This window comes from Monodon monoceros, unplaced genomic scaffold, assembly GCF_005190385.1.
Source record: "Monodon monoceros isolate NGI ecotype Baffin Bay Population unplaced genomic scaffold, NGI_Narwhal_1 Super_Scaffold_21, whole genome shotgun sequence".
In the NCBI taxonomy this organism is placed as follows: Eukaryota; Metazoa; Chordata; class Mammalia; order Artiodactyla; family Monodontidae; genus Monodon; species Monodon monoceros.
Genome location: NW_021703778.1, coordinates 159,874,635 through 159,893,705, shown reverse-complemented (window position 1 = coordinate 159,893,705; position 19,071 = coordinate 159,874,635). Strand labels below are relative to the sequence as shown.

The 19,071-nt window shown below is 43.4% G+C and overlaps 1 protein-coding gene and 1 pseudogene across 7 annotated transcripts in view; one reads left to right on the top strand and one right to left on the bottom strand.

The window, feature by feature from the left end:
- The window catches only part of FOXN3 (forkhead box N3), a 403,885-nt gene that overhangs the window by 317,758 nt on the left and 67,056 nt on the right, over window positions 1–19,071 (top strand). The gene's annotated exons all lie outside the window — the stretch shown is intronic.
- LOC114904563 lies at window positions 5,329–8,025 on the bottom strand (annotated as a pseudogene).

The following is a 19,071-nucleotide window of genomic DNA, read 5'->3' as shown; positions in this document are numbered from 1 at the left end:
CTCAATTCTGTACAAATAGGATGTCTAAATACTTGGTGTGAAGATTAACTGCATGTCTCTACTAGTTGACAATGAGTTGGATTTTGCAGGTTGGTTTGTTGTAACTTTTTTCTCTGAGCATCTCCGTTATAGCATCAGTGCAGAGAGATTTTCTTGTGTAGCCAGGGCTGAATATAGCTTTTTACTGTTTTCATTCTCCTGCGAGATGGACTTAGGGGAGCTCTTATGTGAACTGAGGCGTGTCAGGGAGAGCGCTCACATGGGTCTATTGGCGGATGCAAGGCAGACACGGCTGTGTTTAGATCCTCCCTCAGAGTTGCAGGAGCCCATTCGCGCCGCTCCCTCACCTCCGTAGGTCATGGAAAATGGCAAAAGTAGGATTGTTGAGGTAACTTTTTGAAGCACTGTTATTGTGGTTGACATTGATCATTTACTACTTCAGTTGCATTCCGTGATGTCAGGTTTACTGCATTTACCTATAGAAGAAGGAAAATAAACCCTCTCAGAGAAGAAAAGGGCAGCGTTATTATGTGTCCATGGAGTCATAATATGGCCTCATTGTCTATCGCTGCAGCCATCAAGGATGTATTCATATAAAATAACACAGCAAAGCTGATGCTTAGAGGTTATGAAAGAACATACAGGGGTTGTCAAAGCTATATCTGGGTTAAAATATGTTGTGATACTCCCAGCCCTCCTCAACAGAGGCTATTTACGATACAGTACGGGTATTTGTGCTGCTTTCATTGTATGCATCCTGAATGAAGAATCAGCTCTTTAAAAAGAATGTTAAAAATAAAACCCATGTTGTAGAAATCTGACTTAGCCCAAAGAGATTGTGGGTGTCTTAAATGGCTACTCATTTCCCAAGGTGGTGGCTCAGAGGTTTCCTCTTGGTCGTGAGATATTTTGACATGGCATCTGTACTTTGCCTTTTAAAAACGATGTTCTGTCTGTGAAAATACATACATACTTCCTCACAATCACTTGTATGACTCTTCGGGGATGTGAACCCCCGACCTCCTAGGAGGGAGGGTTTGTCTCCTCCTGTTTCGGAATTGGCCTCACCCCAGCTTCTTGCCCCACCAGGTTCTGGTTTCCAGCTTGGACCATTTCATTTCTCTCTCCCATCAGGGGGCGAGACTGGTTGAAGAAACTCTTGTATAGAGAAAGTGTAAATCATACCTCAATAAAGCTATTAAAAAACACACACACGCAAGCACCCTGATTAATGGACTATGGCACCACTATGTGAATACTGTACATGGTTTTTAAAAATAGCTCTTTCACTAGAGTGCTTTGGTTGAGGGTGTGTATTCTTGGATTGTTTTTTATTATTATTTTTTTGTATAGCATTGATAGGAAAAGGTAGAACTCTTATAATAATACATGCAGTATTTAGATTGGATAATACTCCCTTCTCTTTTTATGGTGATTTCCTGACTTTCTCCTTTGCTTTTCCCTGCTACTTAAGCATCAAGTCTCGGGCATTTTCCCAGTGTAATTGTTGATTAAGTGCTGCATATCCTGCAACGATTATGAGAAGATTATTGTATTCAGCTTTTAATCTTATGAGTGTCAAATATTTTACTTTAATGGTATCTTTATTGTTATTATTCTTCATAGCTCTTTCTGTTTGAGTAATGCAATCAGGCAAAATAAAGGTAACAGCACAAATTCCGCACTTTTAGAATAATAATTTTTGGCTCAGAATGGAAAGTGCCATCTGCAGGCTGTTCTGAAATGCTGATTGGGATCTGCAGAGATGGAATTAGGAATGCCTTAGGCCTCTTTTGGTTGCAAGTAACAGAAAGCAGCTAGCTCAAGAAGAAATACATATAAAGATAGAGACCTATTGGAGGCAGTACCAAGGGTCTCAGGACCCCAAGGCCAGGCTTGTAGCTGGGAGGCACCAGACGGCTGCCAAGAACGCAGGCAGCACTCACCTCCTCGCTGCTTCTTTCTGTGCGTCCTCTGTGTTTTCTCTAACGTTGTGTGTGAATTGGTCAGTGGTCATCGGTAGCTTTCAAGCTAAATATCCTCTGTAGACGAGAGCAGCCCAGGTGGACCAGCCATCTTTTGGTCTCAGTTCCCAATTCCCAGGAGCAATGGGAATTCTGATTGGAACAATTGTAGTCATGTGACACCCCCCCCCAGTCCAGTCAGCTGGTCCAGGAGAGCCGTCTCATGACGTGAATCATGGCAACCAGGGGCTCTCCCCGTTGGCGAGGGATGGCGCAGCTCCAGAGAAAGAGGCTCGGTGTGAATGGACCTGACACCTGCAGTAGGGCTGTGTTTGTATATTTTTGTGAGAAGGACGGCGACCCTGACTCCTCATGCAGCCTTCAGTGATGTCCCACACGCTTCTGCAGGAATCTGAATGCATATTCCAGAGCTTGGGTTTCTGAGGGGAACCCCCCAAAAGCAATTTATAGTCAACTGCCTATTGCTTAGGTGGGCGAAAGGAATCAACAGTATGAGTAGCTCCAGTTACTGTTTCCACAGAACCACTGATGTCTCCACTTTATAGATGGGGAAACTGAGGCTGGAAGGACAATGTGTCACCTGTTGTCATGTCACTTGTTCTGGCTGACTCCAAAATGCAGAGCCAACCATGGTACTAGGTTTGGGCTTTATCTCTACAAGCTGACGGCCGATGCCTCATGGGTATGTAGGGAGGACAGTAGGTGGTTAATAGGGAAGTGGCTGGTTACACGTTGGCCTGAAGTGGAAAATTTGCTGGGAATAATCCATATTGAGTAATATTTGTGCACATCATGAGGACTTAACCTCAGCATGAACTTTCTATATAGAAACCTAAAATCCATGTAAATGTTTTAGTTGGACTTCAAGCCATAGGGCATCACTTTGAGTAGAGTGTGTCACAGGGACAGAGTTCTGACTGGTCCAGCCAGTGTCATCCCCTACTCATTGCTCAAAGGATTGCATTGTCTGTAATATGGGGGATGGCGCTAATTGGAAAACCGTGACGTATCAGTCAGTGATAACTAACAAAATCATGGACCCGGGGAAGTTGGTGCAGTTTCTCCAAGAGTGATCATTGTGGGTGGCGAGTATTGAGTGAGGTGTAGAGAATCAAACTGTCTGTATAGATGCTGCTGCCATGGAAAGAGTACTGGGCTGACAGTCAGGGTTCTGGGGGCCAGGCCCAGCCACTGACCATCTGTGAGACCCCAGGCGAGTCACTGCCTGCTCTTCACCACTCCGCTTTGTTTCTCCCTTTCTTTTTAATATGTTGTAAAAAAAAAAAAAATCGTAAAGTACAAAAAGATATATAGTGAAAACTGTCATCCTCCTGTGAAAGAAATACAGCTCTAGTCTCCCTCCCCAGAGGTGACCGGCATGATCAGTTTCTTACGTGCCGTTTGATAGCCGATGCCTTTACACACCTGAGTATGTGTGCACATTTATGCAGACGGGGACATACCATATGCATTATTCTGATCATAAAGATCTTTCTGTATCAATGCATATAGAGCTATCCTTTTCTGGGACTCCGGAGTTTTTCACTGTGTGGCTGGATTAAAGTATCCTCTGGTCATGGACATTCTACAGATAGGGTTGCAAAGTGGCGTTTTGTTGGTTCAGTTCCTTAATTGAGTGAGGTTGAAGGCCATTTATATTTTTTTCTGTATGTTCCCTCCTTGTGCCCGCTGCTCTTTTTTTTTCCCCCGTTGAGTTTTTCTTTTCTTACTGCACCTCATTTTCCAAAGAGGTAATGATCCAAGTGCCAGTCATTTCTACAATTGGGAATATTTTAGCTGGGGGAGAGATATGATGGATGTTTACTGAGAAGCCCGGGTACCTGGGAAAAGGCCCCGCGTCAGCTGTAGAGGCCGACTTCATTTACCTGGTCCCTTTCTTCCTCCCCATTGTTGTTGAGGTGACGGCATGCCGAGTTCCTCAACAAGCCTCAGACTTAGTAGGGGGAATACCTGCCCAATAGTGGGGCTTGACCAGTTTTTGCTGGTTGAACAAAAGAGAGAACATGGCATCGTGGGACGAGATTATCTTTGGGATCAACTAGTTCTTTAGACATTGACCTGGGTTCAAATCTTCTTGGCTCCAGAATTTGCAAACCATGCAAACCTCTCTGGACCACAGTTTCCTCGTCTGTAATATGGGAATAATAATACTGATGTTGCCAGGCTGTTCTGAGCAATAGAAAGAACATAGTAAAGTATTGAGCACATGACAGGTTTTCAGTAATTGACAGCTTCCAGTATTAGTGTCATTGTTCTGATCAGGACTATTATTGCCATCACCATAAACCCAACGAGTGACAGTAGGGCCATGGGCTAAGACTAAACAATTGATTCATGAGATGACCATGTTATATGAGATTGTGACTTTTGCAGACCATCTGCGTCTTTGCAATAAAAGTTTATTTGCACCTACATTGATTTCATTTGTCTTGTGACCATCATTTTCTTAAGGCTTTAAGCCTCTGTTGCTAGACATAGTACATAATGCCCATGTAGTTTCAATGCCCATCCAGTTTTCGGGCCTTGAAAAGGGAGAGTGATTTGAAGGTATTCTACTTGAATTCTTAGTGAGAAAGATCTGAAAACTCTGCTCCTCCCCTTGCCTCCCCCAAGAAGTCTGAGAGATCAAAACAAATAATCTTTCTCTCTGCATCCCTTAAACCCAACTTAAGAAATTAACGAAGGAAGATGGATAGAGTGAAATAAGACTCATCGAGAAGAAATGGGCGCCTCCTAATTGATTCCCACAAAGCTGCTGGTTATTTACAACTAGGAAAATTGCCTGCTTGGAGATACCAGTTCAGCGCTCTGGTTCCACTGGTTTGACAGGAAAAAGTCACTGCGCCTGGCTGGAAAAGCTCTTAGGGAGGAGGAAAGTAGAGTGAATTACATCTGACTGGGTTTTTTTTATGACTATTTCTTTTTTTTTTTTTAATTAATTTATTTATTTATTTGGCTGTGTTGGGTCTTCGTTTCTGTGCGAGGGCCTTCTCCAGTTGTGGCAAGCGGGGGCTACTCTTCATCGCAGTGTGTGGGCCTCTCACTAACGTGGCCTCTCTTGCTGCGGAGCACAGGCTCCAGACACGCAGGCTCAGTAGCTGTGGCTCACGGGCCCAGTTGCTCCATGGCATGTGGGATCCCCCCAGACCAGGGCTCGAACCCGTGTCCCCTGCATTGGCAGGCAGACTCTCAACCACTGCGCCACCAGGGAAGCCCACATCTGACTGTTTAACACCATCTCATTCATAGATTTCTGCCTTTTCCCCCAGTGGATCATTCGCAGTCTCTTTTTTAGTATATAATTGTTCATTTTAAATTTTCATGTTTGCTCTAGCTGGGTGTATGTTAATTACTGGCAGTCTGTAATTATGTTGTCTATTTGTCATTTCCATGGCAGCAAGGGTAGTAAGCTAGAACTCTTCCAATAGCAAGAATTTTAATTTATAATTCCCTCCCCCCAAACCGTTTAGAAATTGATACGTTTCACTCACGTTCTAGATGTAGTTCAGTAAATGCCATGTTATTGATGTTCGTTATCAGGTTTTAAGCTAAGAAATGCCGCTGTACTCTAACTTAGAGATTCCCAAGATTTTGGTGTATTCATTCAATCCACAGCCACTTATTGAGCACCCACTGCACACTAGGTGCTTGGGATATATTCTCTGAATAGAACAGACAAAATAAAATATTCTGTAGTTCTCTGGGTAACAGGACTGCCCAGCTGACCCCTAAAGCCACTGTTTGGCTGGTGGCAATGGCTGTGTGTCCCCTAGGCTGCCAAACACTTGTCTGTTCCCAGCACTGTAATAATGAGGAATATGGTAAGAAGTTAGAAGCCACTGGCAATTAAAGTTATTATTTCACATTAAAGTCCCCCGATATGATATTGGCAGCTGAGACATACGTGGAAAGCATAATAGTTTAAAGATCATCAGATTAGTTCCAGACATCCCCAGTATCTGGGTGCAAATTAAATTAGAAGTACATCAAATCGATCCAATCAAGAAACAGGTCTGGGATTAGGGGGCATGTTCTTGCTGTATGGACCAGGTAAACAGAGTGACCGTTGATAGTACCTAAAGCCACATGCCTCGAAGGAAGTTCCAGCACCCTAGATTGAAACTGACCCCTGGAAATGATTCCCAAGACTGGGCTGTTCTGGTGCTATGAGTATAGAAGGTGGGGACTTGGGAAGGGTCTAGAGTGGAGCTGAAGACTAAAAGTTCAGTGAAACTGATTTAAGAGATGGTCCTGCTGGTGGATAATGCTGAAGAGCAGGTGCCTACAGGAGAAGGGATCTGGGGGAAGTTAGGCAGTTGGAAATGCTCTATCTAAAAAAGGCATGTGGGGCTTCCCTTGTGGCTCAGCGGTTGAGAGTCCGCCTGCAGGGGACACGGGTTCGTGCCCCGGTCCGGGAAGATCCCACATGCCGCGGAGCGGCTGGGCCCGTGAACCATGGCCGCTGAGCCTGCGCGTCCGGAGCCTGTGCTCTGCAGCGGGAGAGGCCACAACAGTGAGAGGCCCGCATACCGCAAAAAAAATAAAAATAAAAAGGCATATGACTTGAGTTCCCCATAGTCATTCAGCAACTTGTTTTTAGTACTTATAGAATGTGCTAGAGTGTGAACAAGACAGAGGTCCTGCCCACATGGAGCTTCCATTTCAGTGGGGGAAGCAAGACAGACAAATAGGACAGACAGATGGACAGATAACCAAATGTGATGTAATATAATATAATGTACAGTTATGAGTGCTACAAAGAATTATAAATGGGAAAAAGGAATAGAGTGATCAAGGTATCCTACTCTATTAGTCGTTTTTTGCACTTCACTAGTTCTCAGTATGAGAAGAAGACATTAAGGGGAAGGGTGGTCACGTTTTGTTCCTTTGGGGTTTTTTGGTTTCGTTTGTCTTCCCCCAAATCAATACAGGGCTTTTAGTGCCTCTTTAAAATATCACAGAGAGGTCTTAGGAATCATCTGGCATCTTGTTGTTTCTGTAGCCGGATAACTTAAATCTTATTCATCACCTGCCGAACTGGTCCTTCTGCAGAGATGTAGATACCATCTAAAATTTTTCTAATATTCTTGTTTTCAACTGTTGTGGCTTGCTGAATCAAAGCAGCTGAATTTGATGCAGTTTCAATGTCATTTTCTTTGAGAATTAACTCACCTTTCTGGGCTTGAGGTGCTGAACAAGCGATGTCTGGCCTCACCTGAGCCCGGAGCATCTGTCTTTTGCCCAAAAAATTTCAGATTTCAACAAGAGACCTGTTCTGAATAACAACATTGATGGGGAGATGAGCATATACAGACCTCATTTTGTAATGGAAACCCAACATAACACCCTTGATCATGTTGTGTACGTGATACAGATAGTCGAAAAGTGGCCAGTTTCTTTCTGTATCCCCGCCATTTGTCAACCTGGAGCCTCTTTCTTTTCTTTCCAAGGAAACTGAGTTCTACATTGATATGATTGAAGTCCCTCCAAAAGGCTCTTCTGGTTCCCTTCACAGTAATTGTGTGATGTCAGAATTTTCTGGAATATCTGCAGTCTGATTGCTGAGAATGGTCTTCATTCTCACAGTAGATGCAGCAAAGAACAGTTTTTATTTTTAACAAACCTTGTGAGATAATTGTAGATTCGTATGGAGCTGTAAAACAATTGTAATTCAGAGAAATTCTGTTTCTCCCAATGGTAACATCTTGTAAAACTATAGTATAATATATATAATCTCATCTGTATCTACAAAAGAATCTTGCTGGGGTTTTGATAGGAATTGCATTAAGCCTGTATATCAGTTTGAGGACAAATGACATCGTTACTATGTTGAGTCTTCTAATCCATGAACATGGTATACCTCTCTGTTTGTTTAGATCTTCTTTGATTTCTTTTATGAGCATTTTTGTAGTTTTCAACGTGTAAGTCCTATACATGTTATATTTACACCCAAGTATTTCATTTTTCTTGAACAATTGTAAATAATATTATTTTTAAATTTTTGGTATCCATTCATTTATTGCTAGCTTATAGGAATATAGTTGATTTTGTATGCTTATCTTGTATTCTGAGACCTTGCTGAATGTACATTTTAATTCTAAGAGGTTTTTTTGTATATTCCGTAGGAAGTTCTATGTGGACAGTCTGCAAATAAAGACAGTTTTATTTCTTCCCTTTTGATCCGTATGCCTTTATTTCACTTTCTTGCCTTATTTCACTGGTTAGAACTTCCAACACTATGTTAAATAAGAGTGGTGAGAGCAGACATCCTCGCCTTGTTCTCAATCATAGGGAGGAAAGCATTCAGTCTTTCCTTATTAAGCATAATGTTAGCTGTAGGGTTTTTAATAGATGCTCCTTGACAAGTTGGGTAAGACCCCTTCTATTCCTAGTTTGCTGGGCATTTTTTTTATCATGATTAGATGTATTTTTCATATGCCTTTTCTACATCAGTTGATATCATATGATTTTTCTTCTATAGCCTGTTGACATGGTAGATTACTTTGATTGATTTTTGAATACTGAACCAGTCTTCCATCCCTGGAATAAACCCCACTTAGTCACAGTATATAATTCTATTTAAATATTCCTGAATTATATTTATTAATATTTTGTTAATTTAGTCTGTACCTTGCCTTTTTTATACGGTCCTTAGTTGGTCTGCTTTCTTCTCTCTACCTTTCAGAGTCTTCTTATGTTTGTCTTATATTTAATGTCCATCATTTTTAGTTGTGTTTGGTGGGAAGAATAGGGAAAAGTATGTCTATTCCATTTCCTGGAAGCAGAAGTCCCTTCAGATGGTCAATTTTTAGGTATACTTTTAAGCAGCTGTATAATTACTACCAGAAGAAAAGAAAATCCTGAATTCAGATCTTGATGAATAAAAATGTTCGACCAAGGTACTGGTTTGACTTGCTTGATTCTGAAAGAAGCTGAACAAAGAGATTTAGGCTGAGCAAAAAGGTGTAAACATATCAGGTCTTCAGTATCACTCCTGTACTTCCCAGCAGAAGAAAGACCCGTTAGGGTCATCAAAGCATCAGGGACACTATACAGGCTCTTACCCCAGCAGATTGGCACGCACCGATAGAAGCCTTTTGATGAACTTCAATCCACTGTCGTACCGACAGCATTCACTTAAATTGCATTTCCGGGACTTCCCTGGTGGTGCAGTGATTAAGACTCCATGCTCCCAATGCAGGGGGCCTGGGTTTGATCCCCAGTCAGGGAACTAGATCCCACGTGCATGCCGCAACTAAGAGTTCGTGTGCCGCAATTAAGACCTGTTGCAACCAAATAAATAAATATTTGTAAAAAATAAAATTGCATTTTCTTCAAGCTGTTGGTAATACCAGATATTTACAAAAAGGTGCTGTAGGCACTGCCGCATGCTCTCAGTTGCCTATCAACAGTTATTTGCCAAATAATTGTGTGTTGGGGGGCCTGAAACTTAGGCCAAGGGGGACTTTTCTTCTGTTGTAGACATATGATGATGACTGGTCAAGGAGATGAGTTCTCAGAGGGTCAGTGAGAATCTCTTCTGCATCAAAAGAGCTCCCATTCTTTGCTTTCATTGGTTGGCTTATTTTTCTGCCTTTCCTATGATTTCCAAGAAATATGGCACGGTAGTAGAGGTCACAGAGATTCAGTGGGGGAATCAATAAGCCACGGAGTTCTAACAGCCCCTGGTTTCAAAGGTCCCTCTCCATGGTGAAGTTTTCAAAACAGCAGGTATTTTCCATTCTCCTCTTATCTTCCTGCTGGTTTACTTTAGCATATATTTGCACGCACCTACGGTGAGTGCGGTGATTGAGTAAGAAATGATCCCTGCTCTCAAGGAGTGGTAGGCAGAGAGGGTACAAATGACCGTAGTTCAGGGGTCACCAAGGAGCAGACAAAATGCCTTCAAAGGTCAGATGCAGGTAACCTGGCTTTCTGCTGGTGAAATTTGAGCTGGTGCTTCAAGAGTTAGGAGGATTTCAGCAGCTGGGGGTAGGGTGGCACTGCTGGCAATGGGTGGGCCAAGAGGTGAAAGCATAGGCGCGTCCAGGGAACATAGCACAGAGCACGTAGGGCTGGACTGAAGAGAGAACAGCACTTTCCTCTCCAGCGCTCACCTGCCCAACCATTGAGAATAAACATCTTTTCCCCATATGACCGTTAGAACTGTAATGTCTTTCCACTTATGTTTTTCCTTCCACTTCACCTAAAGTGGGCTTTTGTCATCCCCTCATTCATTTGTGCACTTGAGTTAAGACTTCAAAGTGTGCTTACCTACCTAGCGTTAGGGGTTGAATTGCACCCTCCACCATGTTGGAAGTCCTAACCCACCCTTCGGTACCTGGGAATGTGACCTTATTTGGAAATAGGGTCTTTGCAGATGGAATCTGTTTATGTCTTGTAATCAAGATGAGGTCACTAGGGTGGGCCCTGATCCACTGTGATTGGCGTCCTTATTAGGAGAGGGAAATTTAGACACAGACACACACGGGAAGAACTCCATGAGATGATGGAAGCGGAGATTGGAGCTGCAAGACAAGGGGTGCCAGGATGGGTGACCAGCACTGGAAGAGGCAAGGAAGCGTTCTCTCCTACGAGTTTCAGAGGGAACATGGCCCTGCCAGCACCTTGATTTTGGACCTCGTTGTTTTAAGCTACCCAGTTTGTGGTTCTTTGTTATGGCAGCCCTAGGAACTAACATACCTAGTTTATACCCGGCCCTCTACTCGTGGAATTCGACTTGGATTCTACAGTCTGTCAGGGAGGTTCAGCTGTGCCTGTTGAGGTGACATCGGTGGCTAATAGGTGGTCTTTGCAGGGGGAATTTGATCATCAGAGGGGCTCCTCGGTTTTCTGGTCTTTAGGCTGAGGTCTCTGGGATCTCCATGGAGGACAGTGAGCTGGTGACAGAGGGTGGAGTGAGCAGGCACAGCCGACTGTGACATGGTTCCCATTAGAAAATTGGAGTAGATGGGAATTAAAGGGTTCTAGGGCAAAAGACTTCAGAGTTCATTTATACCAACTCTTCCTCCTGCCTCTCCCTGGAAAGAAGTATCACGTGACCCATCCAAGAGCCACTCTGCTAGTAACAGAGTAAGGACTTGAATTCAGATCTTAAATCTCACATCCAGACTTCTAAGATTTCTACAGGGACTCTAAAGTCTGTGGTTCTGACTTCGGAAAGTTTTTTGGGGGTCACAGAATTTTAACTTACGCCTTTAGACTCTTCTTTATTTACTGGGGCTGGTGGGGGGAAGAAAGAAGAGGCACTTTAAAAAAGAAAAAGCAAAAAAGGGGAACATGTTGACCTTCAGGAAAGGGATTTGAAAGAATAAGTTTATGCATCTTTAAAATAAAAGACCCAAGGGTATTTAGTTTTACTCTGTGTCATTGAAAAATAAAATCCACCCCAGCCTCAAGTGGATGGGAAGTTCCAGCTCACAGGTTCATTCACTGACCGTCCGACCCACGTGTTGCAGAGGGTAGAATTTATAAAATCAGCAACTATTATATGACCTCAGACACCACAAGTTGCATTTTCAGCGTCATTCTGAGTTTCCTGTCCCTCTGCAGGGTGGAGTAGAGCCACTAATGTTGTTTCCATGGATTTCATCTTTCCAGGCTTGGTTTAAATCTCGAGTGCAGGATGCCAGGTAGATTCATTATGGCAGTAGCAATGCACACATGCCATCATGGTAGCTTTAAATCAATCTCTCTCCTAAAGGTTCCGAGGAATGTCACTTACAAGGCACATTGCTTGCATGAGTGTCCTTTGTGTTGGGTGCCCTGGAATGTAATTTCTATCAGGAAGACATAAAGGAGACACGGGGAGGAATCATTTTGCTTGACAGCACACTTTGAAAGGAAGGGGAGTTTGTTATTGTTATTTTTTGTTGTTACTATGATTGTTTCTTGGGTTCCTCCAACAAAAAATGCTGTGTGGCTTTCAAAAGTCTCCCCGTGCAAATGCTTCCCGTCACCAGTGATCAGCGTCCTGCCATTCTGAAATCCAGAAGTGGCTTTAGCAGCCCTTATGACATAATCATTGCCGGGAGCTGGAGACCAGCCTCTCAGAGAAATTGACACTCTGATCTTCCATCTTCGTGTGCGCATTCTAAGTGCTGGTGCGCAGTCACTTTAACAAACTGTCACCTGAAATGGGGTTGCTTCATCCAGTGCTGTGGAAAAACAAGGTTAGAAGAGCAGAGACTTTTGTTGATAGTGAGCAAGTGGGATTTGTTAAACCAATATTGAAAGGTGGTTTGCACACCTCTCGGCAGCTCATGTTACTTCTGAAAAGATGTGGTCTTTGAGCCCTGGTTGGCACAGATACAGTTAAAGTTGCATCAGGACCTTTGTTATATAATCCTTCCCGGTTATATAATTTGGGGTCCTGTTTTTTCTTGCCCTGGTTTATATCGATTGAAACAAGGATAGAAGATCACAACAGTTCATAGTTTCCTGTAATAGCGGAGGCAGTAATGTTATTGATTAAAGCACATGGGATCTATTGGTTGTCAGTAATACTATATACAGGATGAACTATGTGTATGTGAACAGTTTGTGTATGAAAAATATAAAATGAGTTTCAGACATATCATCCTACAGATGAGCAGTTTAAAAGAACCGACTTGCAGATTCTGGCTTATACAAACCTTCTGGTCTCAGCCCATGTCTCTAGCGGGTCAGAAACTAGAAGCCAGCCTAGATATGGAAACATACAATACGGTAGGGACTTTCTATGGCTGCCGTGAGTGGCCCCTATGACTTTTTCCAGACCTGGCCCAGATACAATTAGGAGACATTACAACCTAAGGGCAGGTAGGATTCTTGAGACTTCGGTTCACCTGCAACACTGAGCTCACCTATCTCTGAAGTGACTGCTATCACCTGCTTCTATCTTGGCCTCCTCCCAGTTATTTCAAGTATAAATTTAGTAGCCAGTAATTTGCGGCCCCCAGCCAGTTGATTTGAGCAGACCTAGAAATCAATTACACCACTGTCCCCCTACTCCCACCTACCCAGCCTGGGAAGATTGTAGAACAAGCACATCTGTCCCATGCCCCAGCTCAGAGGCATCCCTAAGTAGGCGACATGGATCAGAAAACGGTACCACATAGGGAAGCCATGCTATTGCTTGATCTACTTCTGACTCCAGATGCGAGGGTTCTGTGTCTGTCCCTTCCAGAGCCCCAGCACCCTGACTGTCTGGCTGGGACCTTCTCAACAGCTCTTGGTCCTCAGGGAGTGGTGCCCACATCCTGCTCTAACAAGACTCTAGTTGTCGGAACCGTGAACCGTGAAGGACACACCTTCCACGCTGCCAGCAGATCAGATCCGACCCCCACCTTTGCCCCTTCCCCACCACTTGGACCTGGACCCACTCTACTCCTTTTCATCCTCAGCCACCCTCCCTCTCAGGCTTCTTAGCTCCTGCCACCTCCCTGCCACCCCCTCCGCAGACCTGACTGCTCTTGACTCCCAGAATTCACTGTGGCCAAGAAGTCACGCTAACATCTTTCTACAAAACAGTAATATTTTCCTTCAAATACTTCCTAAGAAGCAAGTACTAACATCAAATTGGGTTGTGGGTAGTTTCAGCTTTCTTCTTCATACCCTTCTTTCTTTTTTTTTGGCTGTGCCACACAGTATGCAGGATCTTAGTTCCCCGACCAGGGATCGAACCCACACTCCCTGCAGTGAAAGCGCAGAGTCCTAACCACTGAACCACCAGGGAATTCCCAACCCTTCTTTCTTTAAATCAAATTTTCTACAATGAACATGTACTATTTTTTTAACTGGAAATAAAAAATATATATTGTAAAATAGCCGTTGGGAAGATGGCAAATAAAAACAAGTAGTCTTTTTTTGTTCAGTAGAATAACAACAACAGTAAAATCACCCCAAAGTAAATCAGTGCAAAAATATGAGGCAGCCTTGCTCCTCCTCATCAAGTAATAAATGGCCTTTCACAGGTGAGATGAGGTGGGACGTTACCGTCATTACCATCAACCTCCAGTCCTGATACTTCTGCAGAGATGCTGGGCATGTCCTACTCCAGTAGACACCATGGGAATTTATTACAGGGTTGTTGGGAGGCTCAAATGAGAAAATAGATGTGAAAGTACTTTATAAATGGAAGCTATTATTTTCAACAAAAAGTAGAGAACTTTCATCTACATTGGGAGACAAGGCAGAACATTGTAAGGATGTTTATACAATTTAACATAGGGGAAGATGTGGCCATTACGATCTAAGAGCTTAAGTTCATCTATTCATTTGATAAATATTTATTGGGGGCCTGGAACAGTTCTTGGTGCTTGGGATTCATCAGTGAAGAAAACAGACACAAATCCCTGCCTCGTGGAGCCTCGTGAGGGAAACAGATGAGAAACAAAAAAATCTAATAAATAAAAAAGAAGTGGTCATCAAAATAACAACAGTAAGTAACACTCCAGTAGTGCTTATTTTGTGCCAGGCATGTATGTAATATATTTAATCCCAAATGCTCTATGAAGTAGTTACTATTTTCAACCCCGTGGTGGGGGGAAATGACCCACAGAGAGGTGAAGTGACTTGCCCAAGGTCACACAGCTAGTAATGCTGGCACTGGAAATCAGTTTCACAGAGGAAGTTAGTGGGTGAGAAGCCAGTGGAGAAAGAAACGGAACGGGGTAAGGGGTTATCCATTCAGCAGACATTTCTGAGTGCTCTGTGCCTGGCACTGTGTTGGATGCCTGGGATATAGAAATGCAAGGGGCATTATCCCTGCCCTGGAGAGGTTCACAGTCTCTTAGGGGAGATTAGGGGTACACAGACATATGAGCAAACCATGTGGTGTGATATGCCTTCCTCCTTGGTTGCCTAGGGCAGCAGAGGTACCATACTGGAAAAGCATTCTATTTGAGCAGACCCAAGTTGCCTAGTGATTTCATGGCATCAGCGGCCTTACCTTTGTCCAAAGACCATTGATCGTGGTGTTGTACTCTCTCTTTCACTGCAGAACTTCTAGGCATGACAGGCTGATCAAGCCAATAGCTACTTTGGTTAGACTCCAGGCCGCAAAGCCAAGGCCCTTGGCCTTCCTGAGCTGATCCCTCCCGTCTGCACCAGGAGGGCCAGTTCAGTTCCCCTTGATGTCTGTTTAGTTGGTGTCTGTGGTATAGCCGTTGTTCACTCTTTTGAATGTCACCCGTCCCTCCTTTCATCTCTCATTGACCTCAGAGAGTGTCACACGGAGGGACAACCCTTTGCATCCCCTGCCTGTTCCCAGCCCTGCCCACGGTCCTCCATCCCATCACTGGCAGAGGTGGGCCAGGGAGACCTCATGCCTACTGAGGACAAGCCATTGCAAGTTTATTTCCTGCTAGTGAGGGGTCAGTAGCGAATACAGCCTATTTATTCCCAGAGCTGAAAGTCACAAGGACTTAATAAATGCTCTGGTGCTGTAGGGTTTCTGTTGGTTTGAGGTTATATTTGTTTCTTTACTTCTTTTGTCTGACAAAGTCTTCTGAAGAGGTGAATTGTTTTTGCTTTTGCTCTGGATTCAAGAGATGAGTACTGTCCTGGGGAAGTTCCCCCTTATCTTTCCCCCCGGGCAACCACACTTAACCTCTTTTCTCATAGACATCAGTGCAGGAGGATGAGATCATTGACATTGAACATCCATCATAGGTCGGGACTGCCCTCCCCTCTTCAGGGCAGCTGAAGGATTTCCCTCCGTTAGGCCCATAGTGGTTGGTTGTTTTGATTGCTTATGAGAAGGCCTGGCACGTTATGACTGTTACTTCACCTAGTTCTCAAAACAACCCATGTTAGGGTGGAGAAAACCCAGGCTCGGAGAAATAAAGTAACTTCTTCCCAGGCACACAGCACGCAAGCAAGTAGAACAAGACTTAAACCCAAATCTTTAAATTTCCGTTTGTTTTCTTTCCAATACTCTTTCTACTCTAAGTACTCTTCTGTGGGGAAATGAACTGAGCCTATCTTCCTAAAAAGTGTCCTTTTTTTAAACACTTAAAAACACTTCCCTGTTCCTGCAAGCCACGCTTCTGAGTTTGATTGTTTGCGAGGTTTTTCGTCTGCTGGTTGGTTGGTTGGTTGGTTTTTTGGTTCCTATTATTAAGCTAGAAGAGGCAGGAATGAAGATTTTTTTCCTGGTAAAATAAAAAATTGCTTCTCTCTTCAAATCTGTGCTTTTCTATCTCTCCAACAAGTTGAAGATGATATTAAAAGAATAGCTCTGTCTTACAGATTAACAGTGAGACACAGATTATTTAAATTCACGTTTTAAACTGTAGAAATAGACTAACAGGTGATCCTTACGTACTGTGACCTTGTTAGTTTCTCAGACATTACCACATTTTGTGGTAAACAGTATTGACCAGACAGAAAGATAGGTTCATAACTGTGCAATCAAGAACATCTTGGGGCTCATCGATGAGGTTTAGGGGGTCTAGACAAATTCCTGAAATTGTGTTCAAAACATGGGCCTTCCTCAGCTTTTCTAATTAAAGAATCCTTCTTTTTCATCAGACCCTCAAAGGACGTGGTCACCACATCAGCATCTTCAAACAGCACATACTTGTAATCTCACAGTTGCCCTGGGTCAGGAATCCAGGCCCAACTTAACTAAGTCCTCTGCCCAGGGTCTCACCAGGCAGCAAACAAGTGTCTCAGGGCTGTGGTCCTTTCTGGAGTTGAGTCCTCCTTCAAGCTCATACAGTTGCTGCCAGAATGCAGATCCTTGTGGTTGCAGGGTGGAGGTCCCCTTTTCTTGCTGGCTCTCGGGCGGGGTAGATACCCACATAGTCCCTGCCACATGGCCCCCTCCCAGACTCTCACAATCAGGCAGCTGCTTCAGGGCCAGCAAGAGAATCTCTCATTCGGGTCTGCTGCGACACAGTCCTACCTGATGTAACGTGACCCAGGAAGTGACTACCCATCACTTTGCCGTATTTTATCACTAGAAGCAAGTAACACCTTCCATCTGTACTCAAAGGGAAGGAGATTATACAAGATCATGACCCACCGGGGGTCTCCTTGGTCTTTGTCTGACATAATCACCTCCTGAAAACTCAAAAGAACCTCTGCTCTGGGATCTTTGAAAAAAGACACAGTTGACATCCTACAAACACATCGTTAGTTCACTGAGGGGTCGCATCATATCCGTGGGAAGAAACCCGACATGACTGAATGGGGAAAAATTGATCAGTCTTATTTTATCTAGATGGAGTCAGCGCCGTGAAGGGAGTATTAAATGAGAGAAAAGAGCTGATTCTAGGCTGTGTGGGAGAAGATCCACAGCAAACATGTATTACGGCCTATGTCAATATCGTGGCCACGCTTGCTCTATTTTTTGAGACAAAAAGATCATGGTTTGGACAAATGAGAGGCAGCCAGACCCCAAAATAACTTCAGACTCCTCATTCCTGGGTGCTGAGGGGGTAGCTGCATGTTGACTGAGATGATTCTTGGTTTATTTCGAGTCTAATTCAGCGTTAATAAAAAAGTTCAAAATTGAATGTGAATTGGTCTGTGGTAGAACTTAATGGGAAATTCCCAGAGTTGCTCTTCCTTCTAGCTCTGTTTTCTTAGTGTATTCGTTTCCTCGGGCTGCCGTAGCAAAAGTACCACAAACCAGGTGGCTTAAAGAGCAGCCGCTTATGCTCACACGGTTCTACGGCTGGAAGTCTGAGATCAGGGTGTCAGCGGGGCCGTGCTCCCTCTGAAGGCACTGGGGAAGGATGTGCTCCAGGCCTCCCTCCTAGCTTCTGGTACTTCCTTTACTTCGGGGGCATCACTCCCCTTTTCACATGGCATTTCCCCTGTGCTTCTGTCATGTCGGCGTCCAAATCTCCCTTTTTTATAAGGACACCAGTCATATTGCATTAAGGGCCCAACCTACTCTAGTGTGACCTCATCTTAACTAATTCTGTCTGTGATGACCCTGTTTCCAAATAAGATTATGTTCTGAGATGCTGGGTAGGACTTCAACACGCTAATTAATTGGGTGGGTGAGGGTGGGGGAAGTGGACACAATTCAACCCATAACACTTAATGAAGAATAATTTTAAATTTTCCTGATAGTCATGTTGTTCTGGCAAATAAATCAAAGTCTCCCTGGTGCATCGATGGTCAGGGATCATTAGATTCCCCTCTCTCCCTCCACCCTCTCATTTGGGAGTTTACTATTTTCTCACTAGAATGGCATCCTTGCCTTTTGGACTTAATTTTAGAAATAAAACAGCTCTCATTCTGCGTCTAAAATTGGTCAGTCATAACCCTATTTCTGGTAGTAGGATGCTTATCCAGAGGTCAGTTATCTGGCAACCTCACCTATAAGGTAGGTGGGGAATAGAAAACCAAGGTCACAGAGAAGACAGAACAAATGCTGAGCAAAGATGTCACAACAGTCACAAAATAAACCCTTTTAAGAGAACCCTGTGGACTTTTGCTCACATCCTAGTAACCTTTACTCTGCACATAATTCTAACAGACTTTTAAAGTTCACAGGACAGTGGAAGCATCAATATGTGAATGACAGACTCAGGGAAAATTCCAAACTAAATTCAGTTTAAATATTACTTCCGTTATGATGCCTTCATCAATATCTTCCTCTGAATTCCAGTATTATTTTATACCTTCATTAGTCACTTGTCACCTGTTTTCTAACAATTTGTATCCATATTCTACTTTGTTTACATATCTTAATCTCCCCTACCAGATGCTTGTAAGAGCCGGGACATACCCAGTTGTGCCTAACACAATACCTGACACACAGTAGGTACACCAATAAATTCGTATTGAAGACTGAAAAACCAGAAAGGATAAATTTTTAGGTGGACAGTAATTAGGTAAGATAATAATTTAGGTGCCTAATAATTTTAGGCAGGGTGGAGTTTCAGAGCATTTTGAACAAAAAAGATTCCTCTGATATTTCCTTTTTAAAATTAATTTTTATTAAAGTTACAAAATTTGAAACCTTACCTTTCATTAGGCTTTTAAGAGGTGGTCAGAAGATCTCAATTTATTTATTCTAGCAATTTTTAACAATCACTTTTAA